The 10,147-nt window shown below is 37.8% G+C and overlaps 1 long non-coding RNA gene across 2 annotated transcripts; it reads left to right on the forward strand.

Annotated features, from left to right (window-relative positions):
- The first annotated feature begins 853 nt into the window (after positions 1-853).
- Positions 854-2,032, forward strand: LOC147498783 (uncharacterized). Of its 2 annotated transcripts, none has more exons than XR_015194362.1 (3): positions 854-1,062; positions 1,642-1,720; positions 1,807-2,032. It is a non-coding gene; the product is annotated as an uncharacterized LOC147498783 (long non-coding RNA). The 2 variants fall into 2 exon arrangements; XR_015194363.1 differs by having other exon boundaries at positions 1,642-1,715.
- Positions 2,033-10,147: the final 8,115 nt, after the last annotated feature.

The raw sequence follows: 10,147 nt of genomic DNA on the forward strand, positions 1-10,147 counted from the left end.
TTGGAAACAAAAGACAAGTGAAAACAGATCGATGGAGGTATGTAATTCTTCATTTATACTTTTACATACTTTACATGTGCCAAAGTTGTTCGAAACATGTTTATATTCGTTCTCTTTAGTTCCCCGTTATGGAAGTTGATTTTGTTTAATATATGCGGATGGATGTATCGTAATTAATGGAAGGCTCATGAGTTAGGATCTACGCCACATGCCGGACCTACTAAGGATTTTGTGAGAGGCAGCATTGGCAATCGTCCTTTCCGTCCGGGAGGTCCGGATGTATCTCGACCGCTCAAAAGGTAGTCCCCGAGGGTGCTTTCGAAGCGGTCAATGGGTACGCGAAATTCTTGATGGTGGTCCTTTCGGGGGGTATTCCTCCGGTTTTAAGCATGGACTGGATCACGGGAGATCTCATGGTATGTGGATGTAGTGCCATACCATGTAGTGCTATATGTATACGAAAGTATCTATCGAGTCGATGGGTTATGTGGATGTAGTGCCATCAACCGATGAGTGGTTGATGGTTAGTGTTCCTTTTCATAAACTTAATATATTTGCGCAAAATTATGCGGTGTTTTCTCTTTGCAGGATTCACTACCGGGGTTCCAATTCATGTCGGTGTGCCAAATCTTGATCAAAGGGGAAATGTGAGTTTTCTCGAAATGTGGTTTTGTATGATTTCAAATTTCATGAAGCAAGTCAAATTTTAATAAACTGTTATGCACTCAATGATAAATATGTTATTGCACTCATCAAAAGTATGGTTCAAGTTTTAACTTTCCTCGTGTATTCTATTTTTTTCAGGGAATGACTTCAAGCACGGTTGTGAGAGCAAAGGCGGTGACCTCTTTTTCAGGATTATAGCCTATAGGCCATCTCATGCAGATGCAACCTATGACTTCAAGTACGGTGTGAGAGCAGTGCAGGTGACCTCTTTTCCTAGTAGTCAGACTCGTTTTAAATCTGATTTTGTTGCCATTGGTAGAGTTGCAGGTGACCATTGGTAGAGTTGCAGCTGGTGTTGTTGCAAAGATTATTCTTAGAGCATATGTTTGAACAGAGGTAGGTTTCTTATGTTTTTAATTGCACGCTAATGTTCATACACCAATATTTGTCCTTTTTGGAGGATTTCTAATTAAAATTTAGCTTGAATTAAGTCAGTAGGCTATGGTAGCTTGAATTAAGTCAGTAGGCTATGGTAGCTGGTCATTCAGTTTATACTTTTATGGTTTAGTATTTCTGTCCACACTCGACACAATGTTTAGATAAAAATGGTGTAATACCTTTTTGCCATATCCACATAACTCACGAAAGAAAAAGGCATAAAGAACTATCTCTACTTTAATGCTTGGCAAGAAGAAAAGAGTATGTAACTAAAGTATATCGAGGCATGTTGGTATATGTGCAATGGGACATTATGGGTTTGGCTAATTTACTAAAAAGGTGTCTATTGAGTTGGGATTGATATATATATATATATATATATATATATATATATATATATATATATATATATATATATATATATATATATATATATATATATATATATATAGTTCATATAGTTCCCCACTTTGAATTTTCTATTGATTATTATCTTGTTACAATGGCTTATTGTTAAAGTACTAAATGTTTGGTCAGGCTGTGATTTTGGATTGGAGAATTTCAGAATTTGACATGATTTAAGTTGATAACTTCGACAACTTTTTGACTTTGTACGGTAATAATGTCAACATTTTCTTTTTCCTATCAGTTTTGTTTTTCTTTACTTTTTAATGATTTAATATGTATGATTATTGTTTGCAGATTGACTTATACCCAATAAAAGTGGTTTGGCGTTGCAAGAGTTTGCGGAGCTTGGCATAATTTATGATCTTTTTGTGAAGACAAAATTCAAAAGAGAACAATGTAACTAGGTGCAAATGCACAATAGACGATTTTATGTTGAGAGTTATGTAACTCTGTTTCAGTTTTAGATTGTAACCAACAGTTATTAATTAACACACTCATACAAGCTTACTTATTGAAAATTTGTTGGTCATTTAATGTTCTTGTGCTTTTGTTTTTTATATGTTTTCCTTTGAAGTTTAATTGTTGTAGTGAAATTATTTGTTACCGAATACCATGTAATTATAAAATCAATAATTTTGACCATTAGTGATGATTTTGGCTACGAAATAAAAAATGTGGCCAATAACAAATTTTTGGCCACGTTTTAAAATGTCGGCAAAACAATCAAATTTTTGAAATTTTTGAGTCTTTAGTGGCGATTAAAATGTAGCCAAAGGGTTATCCATGGCGACGTTTAAATGAACATCGTAGTAGGTGTACTATTCGCGACGTTTTAAAATTGATAACAAGAACCAAATTTGGCGACGATTTTATAGATTTGGCCACGATGGAAAACGTCGCTAATTGGAAAATCTTTGGCGACAATAAAAAATCGTCGCCTAAAAGAATTGCCGACTATAGCTTTACCCACGATGGTGGGACGATGCAAAAAACGTCGCTGAACACTTTTAGCGACGATTTTTCAATTTTTGGCGACAGTTTTTTTCATCGCTGAAAACCCTATTTGTTGTAGTGTTATTATAAATTAGTTTATGGATTATTATTTACGTCTTAGGCTAGAAATATGCATGAATCATATTAATACGCCCGTAAATATTTATATGCGATTAAGTGAGTATGAATTGCATATTAATGTATATGTACATACCAATGATACTGTTTTGCATGGTTATCTATATCTATATGTATAAGTGTCTATTATTGCATGTTTAGTATTTCTCTACGTATACGTACACGATATTGTCTAATAAGTCGATTTTGTCAAGAAAGAGGAGAACATTCCAACGCGGGTTAAAATCTGAGTTGGGTAAGTTGTTTCTAAACCCTACGGGGTAAAGCTGCTCTCTATATGACATTCGCAATCTTATTGAGTATTGTCAAAATCGAATTATTATGCAATACAAGAGTCGTATTTTAGTTTCTGTATAATACCTTGCATGTTTAGTTTTGTCGTATTTATCTGTGTATGTATACTATATTGGCATGTTATATTAATGTATTTAGATACGTATGAGTGATTCAAATTTGCCTGTTACTGTTGATATACGTTTACGTAATATCGATTTACAAATTAGTATACATATATGTATTATTGATGTATATTTGCCTGTACGTATGAAAGTATTTATCGATGACACAAGCTTGCCTATTCGTATAGCTATACGTATGAGTAGAGTACCTTCATATGCTACTGCAACTAGTATTGTATGAGTAGATCGTATTTGCATGTTTGTATTTTCACCCTTGCATAAATCTTTAAAAAAAATAAATAAATAAAAAATAAAAAAATTAATTAATTAATTAATTAATTAAAAACAAATTAAATTAAAATCAATACCGCCTTTGCATAAATTTTAATTCCATAAATCTTAATCATATTCCAATGGTGTATAGGAAACTTGAAAGATTGAGGTTACTTAATTAGAACCGTGCTTGCACGGAAAGCCTCTCTCATATCTCTCTTGTGACCTGGCTGTTGGTTTATGCACACGTATTCCTAGCTTCACTGCTACGTTAGCAGCAGTTTAGGCCTATGTTGTTCAACTCTAATGTTTAAGATAATAATAAAATTCGAGTCCTACTAAATTCCTTCTGTAAGTTAGATCTAATTTTATGCTTGCATGAGATTAAGGTCTGGTTCCACTAAAGAAATTGAACATACCTATCGTCGAAAAAGATACGATAAGACATTGCGTAAGTTCTCACCTAAAAATTGTTCTTCTTCTGCTAATTACCTTCATCACGATCCTTCGTCGCCATCAACTTATGTCATTATGGCCAACGATCCTCCACCAGCTGAGAAGCCCCTCTCGGACTTCTATACTGCATTACAGGAAGGACCTTCTTCCTGCATCAAACTTGAGGACATTGTAGGTGATTTTCGTATCCCACCAAACGTTTTCAGTTTGTTACTTATATATCATGGTTTGGAGCACGAAAAACCTTACAATCATCTTCGTAGGCTTCAACAAGTGGCAACAACATTTCACCATCCAGCAGTCTCTAAGGAACAACTCTTGCTTCGATTGTTTCCATTCACTTTAGCGGAAAAAGCATCAATTTGGCTAGCAGGACAACAGCCACAGTGCATAGACACATGGAATAAACTAGTTCAAGCTTTCATGCTTCAGTTTTACACTCAGAAAAAACAACCGAAATGCTTGAAAAATTCAATTCTTTTCGTCAAAATCCTCATGAATCCTTTACGTAAGCATGGAGTCGTTTTATCGATCTTACGTTAGAATGTCCTCATCACCAACCGGACAAAGCTATCCTTGTTCGCTCATTCTTTAATGGTCTTTCTCGATCATCAAAAAGAAACTCTTGATATAATGAACGGCGGTTGCTTCATGGACAAAGGAGCTAATGGGCTTATACTTTTCTTGAAAAATAAGCAAAAAAGGTACACACCGGGGGTAACACCGAAGTCGCCTAGGTCATCAAAGGATAATGTTACAAAAAGCCACATCTATTTTGAAGTAAAACCCGATCCCGAATTAAAAATTTGATAGAATCCCTAACTAAAAAAGTAGATGCCCTTGCAGTTCAAGTAAACGATCAAATTCCAAAACAGGTCCTGAACGTTGACACATCCCCATGTGTTCTTTGTCTCAGTGCTGACCATCCTGATGTTTATTGTCCCTTGTTATATGCCTCCCCTTCTCAACAGTCGGAGGAGGCATGTGCTTTCAACATTCCCAATGCACCGTGGAGACAACATCCGAACTTCGCTTTGCGCCAAAATAACCAACAAATGGGGGCACCTCCAGGTTTCGCTAATCCACCTGTTCGACCTACCAATAATTTTATTCCATACCGCCAAGGAAATAATCAACAATACCAACAAGGTCAATTTCAAAATAATTCCAATGCTAACTATCAAACCAACCGCAGCCTTGTTCCAGCTAATCCAGATCCCAACTATAATCAACAACTTCTCAGCAATAGTCGTGAACTACTACCTGTTGCACAACCTGCGCAACCCGTTACGGATAGAACAAATGAGACTTTCTTGGCTTACATGAACCAACAGTCTCAAATTTTAACGTTTATCCAACAATCACTTCAATAATTGGCGCAAGAAAAGAGTCAGAAAGGCGTGTTTCCTGCACAAGCAAACACGGCCTTTGAACTCACCAATGCACCTAGTCCAAACACCTCCAATCAAGGTGAGGTGCATGCAATCACTACTCTACGATCTGGAAAAATGGTAGACAATCAAATATGTATGCCAGATGATCAACTAAAGGAATTCGAAGGTTCCATTGAACCTATTTCTAATAATGGACCTACGGACGATTCACCAGATCAAACAAAGTCAACATCTCAGAATTTAGGAAATAAGCAAGAAGACCCCTTTTCCAAATTCCGCCCTAAGGCACCGTTTCCTGCACGCTTGGCAAAGAATAAACCTGATGAGAATTTTGCTGAAATTCGAGAGACTTTTAAAAATTTGACGATCAACTTACCTTTTCTCGATGCCTTAAAACTATTACCAAAACATGCAAAATTTCTGAAGGATATGTGCACCACAAAAAGGAGAACTAATGTTCCTCAACAAGCGTTCCTCACCGAACAGTTTCCATCCATCATAGAACACAATGGTATAGTCAAATACAAAGACCCTGGTAGACCAACGGTTCCATGCACCTTAGGTGACAAATATACGGCTACTGCGTTACTAGACCTAGGAGCTAGTGTGAACTTACTTCCATATTACTTATTTAAACAACTAGGTCTTCATGAGCTCAAACCTACTACCATGACTCTACAGTTAGCCGATCGTTCCATAAAGTATCCAAAAGGAATTGTGGAAAACGTTCTCGTAAAAGTCCAAGACTTCTTCTATCCTATAGACTTTGTTATTTTGGATATAGAAGTTGCATGTAATTCCATTCCTATCATCTTAGGACGTCCGTTCCTAGCAACTGCTAATGCTCTTATTAACTGTAGGGATGGTTCAATGACCATGTCCTTCGGAAATCTATCGGTAGAGGTAAATGTGTTCAAGTTGATGAAACAAATTCCAGAGCCTGACATTGATGGTGAGGTGAACAGGGTTGACAGCATTCCGCAAGAGTATTTAACAAACTCGTTTCCAGAAGATGAAGTGTACCAATTTCTTTCCTTTAGCGAATCCGAGTTTGAGGACGATGATTATACACAAGAAGTAAATGAGTTATTAGAGTCAATACCATTATTTGACCCTACGAATCGTAATGTCCAAGAACTTGGATGAACATCAATGCTTTTCTTCGCATGGATGATGACTTTTCAAGAATCTTTAATACCCACTCCACCCCCGATTTAAAACCTCTTCCTTCTTCGAATTAAAATACGCATGCGACTTGATCCAAATGGTCATCACCCGGTTATCATTTCTTCACAATTAACCGGACGATCGGGAAGCTCGTTTAATTAATGTGATTCAGCAACATCGTTCTGCTATTGGATGGTCCCTCGCTGACATTAAAGGCATTACACCTATTGTGTGCACCCATCGCATACACCTTGAAGATGACCCTAAGACGTCGCGTGAACCGCAGCGTCGACTAAACCCTACCATGAAAGATGTGGTACGAGACGAAGTTTTAAAATTACTCGATGCGGGTATTATTTACCCTATCTTTGATAGTGTTTGGGTGAGTCCAATACACGTTGTTCCCAAGAAATCTGGCATTACAGTTGTGAAAAATGATAAAGATGAATGCATTTCCGCTCGTATTCCAGTGAAATGGTGAATATGCATTGACTATCGCAAACTTAATGCCGTCACTCGTAAGGATCACTTTCCACTCCCATTCATCGATCAGATGCTCGAACGTTTAGCCGGGCATGCATATTACTGTTTTCTTGATGGTTATTCAGGTTATTTTCAGATAGTCATAGACCCTGCTGATCAAGACAAGACCACGTTCACCTGTCCATTTGGTACATTTGCATATAAACGAATGCCTTTCAGCCTTTGCAATGCACCTAGTACTTTCCAACACTGCATGCTTCACATTTTCAGTGATATGGTTGAACGTTTTATGGAAGTGTTCATGGACGACTTCTCCATATATGGAGATTCTTTCGATAGTTGTCTATCAAATCTTGAAAAAGTCTTTATACGTTGTGAAGAGAAAAACCTTGTTCTTAATTGGGAAAAATGTCATTTCATGGTTACAAAAGGAATAGTTTTAGGACATATCGTTTCAAAGGACGGAATCGAAGTCGATAAAGCTAAGATAGAAAAAATTGCTTCACTTCCTATACCAAAATCAGTTCGAGACATTCGCGCATTTTTAGGACACGCAGGTTTCTATAGGAGATTTATTCAAGATTTCTCAAAGGTTGCTCGACCTTTAACCAATCTCCTGCTTAAAGATGCCGTTTTTTATTTCAATTTCAATTGCAAACAAGCCTTTGAAATTTTAAAAACCGTATTAACTACCGCTCCCATAATTCAACCACCTGATTGGTCTAAACCTTTTGAATTAATGTGTGACGCGAGCGACTATGCTATTGGCGCTGTACTAGGGCAACGCCGAGAAGATAAGCCAGTTGTCATTTACTATGCGAGTAAAACCCTTAATGAAGCTCAACGTAACTATACCACCACTGAGAAAGAGTTTCTCGCCATTGTATATGCTTTGGATAAGTTTCGTCCTTATCTAGTGGGTTCTCCAACTATTGTCTACACCGACCATGCGGCGCTTCGCTTATCTATTAGCTTAAAAAAGATGCAAAACAAAGGTTGATCCGATAGATTCTCCTTTTGCAAGAGTTTACTCTAGAAATTAGAGATAAAAAAGGTTGCGAAAATGTGGTTGCAGACCATTTATCACGACTTGTCAGTGATGTTGATACTAATACCGAACCTATCTGTGATTCTTTTCCAAATGAACACTTGTACTCTATTTTTTCGCCTCCTTGGTACGCTGACATAGTAAATTACTTAGTTACCGAAGAAGTCCCTTCATCTTGGTCTCGTAATGACCGGAAAAAGTTCTTATCCACTGTGAAATTTTATTTCTGGGATGATCCCTACCTCTTCAAGTATTGTTCCGACCAACTAATCCGCCGTTGCATCCCCGATTGGGAACACAATGATGTGTTATCCTTCTGTCATGAACAATCTTGTGGTGGTCATTTTAGTGGTAAGAAAACTGCGGCCAAGGTCTTACAATGTGGATTCTATTGGCCAACACTGTTTAAAGATGTACATGAACATTGCAAAGTATGCAATCCGCCAGCAAAGGCCGCATTACTCAACGCATTATGATGCCCTTAAATCCCATTTTAATTGTGGAAATCTTTGATGTATGGGGCATCGACTTCATGGGTCCATTTCCAAATTTACATGGCTTCCTATACATTCTAGTAGCAGTTGACTATGTATCAAAATGGATTGAGGCATTGGCATGTCGTGCTAACGATCATAAAACATTCGCTTTGTTAAGTAAAGAAAATATTTTCTCTCGATTTGGTGTTCCAAAAGCTATAATTAGTGATGGGGGAAAACATTTCTGCAATAAAATTTTTAAATCATTAGTAAAGAAATATGGAGTCACGCACAAAGTGGCAACTCCGTATCATCCTCAAACCAGTGGTCAAGTAGAAGTCTCTAATAGAGAGATCAAATCCATTTTGGAAAAAACTGTCAATCCATCTAGAAAGACTGGTCTCTACGATTATCTGATGCCTTGTGGGCATACAGAACAGCTTTTAAGACACCTATAGGGATGTCTCCTTATCGCCTCGTTTTTGAAAAACCTTGTCATCTGCCGGTTGAACTTGAGCACCGTGCTCTATGGGCCATCAAAAGCCTCAATTATAATACTAACGCGGCAGGCGCGAAGAGAAAATTGCAGTTAAATGAGCTTGAGGAAATTCGGAGTGATGCCTATGATCTCTCGAAATCCTATAAAGCCAACATGAAAAGAGTGCATGACAAGCACATATTGAGAAAAGAATTCAAAGTGGGTCAAAAAGTTTTGTTGTACAAATCAAGATTACACATTTTTCTAGGAAAATTAAAGACTTCGATGGTCCGGTCCTTTCACCGCCTCTTGTCACCCCTTATAGGGCTATTTCTTTGAAAACGTAAATGATGACAAATAATTTCAAGTAAATGGCCAACGCCTTTAAACATTATCATGAGTTAAGCTCTCCGGATGTCGAAGAGACCCTTCTAAATGATCCAAATCTACATAGACTAATAGATTTGATGGTGTACTTCTTTCCATGTGTTTAAACAGAGAAAGTACGCCATTTGGGTAGCCCCCTTTCTATTTTCTTTTCTTTAAATCCCTAGAGTGTGTGGTTGCAAGCCGGAACCAAAGTCCACAAAACTCTACTTCGTGAACTAAGTATAAATGTCTTCCGATAATCGAGCAAACGTGCCTCCGGAAAACAATGGGTACCAAAATTTCAACTCCTTCTTTCCTCCTCCCTTTTCTATTCTCTTCCTCGCATCTAACTCATCATTTGGTCCAAATCTCACCCATCTCGAATAGGTAATGGTCGTAGTAGTTTTTTGCTCGAAAGCGACGGGCTTAAAAAGGATGGGGTGGTGTATGAACTGTCAAACTCCTTTCTCGTCCGTGTCTTGATCTTCTATCCGATGAGCGGTATAAGGTATATTATTGCCTGACACCAGCTCAGCAGGATAAACTTCGTCGTCGTCCTGTTGTTCCTACAGGTTGGGATTTGTCTTGAGGATCTGACGTTAAAAGACTCAACATGTATATACTCATTTTTCCCTTAGCACCAAGCATGGTGCCCAAAGAGAGTCATGATATGCAACATTGGATATTTCCTAGTTTGTGCGGGCAATGGATTCCACCAGGCCAACCCCGATCGGTTTTCTATGTGATTGTATCAAGGGGCGGTTTGAGGCTATACCATATGTACTAAGGGTAATATTATTACTAGACCATTGCACATTGGTCAGGGATGGTACCGTCCTGAACCCTAGGCCCCCATAACATAAAGGTTAAGCCACAGTCTGGCTGGATTGGGTTCGCCCCAGAGCCGACATGAAAGTTGCTTGAGTTAAGCTGTTATGATGTGTTGTTTTATTTGGACTTCC

Source organism: Coptis chinensis, chromosome 5 (assembly GCF_015680905.1).
Source record: "Coptis chinensis isolate HL-2020 chromosome 5, ASM1568090v1, whole genome shotgun sequence".
Lineage (NCBI taxonomy): Eukaryota > Viridiplantae > Streptophyta > Magnoliopsida > Ranunculales > Ranunculaceae > Coptis > Coptis chinensis.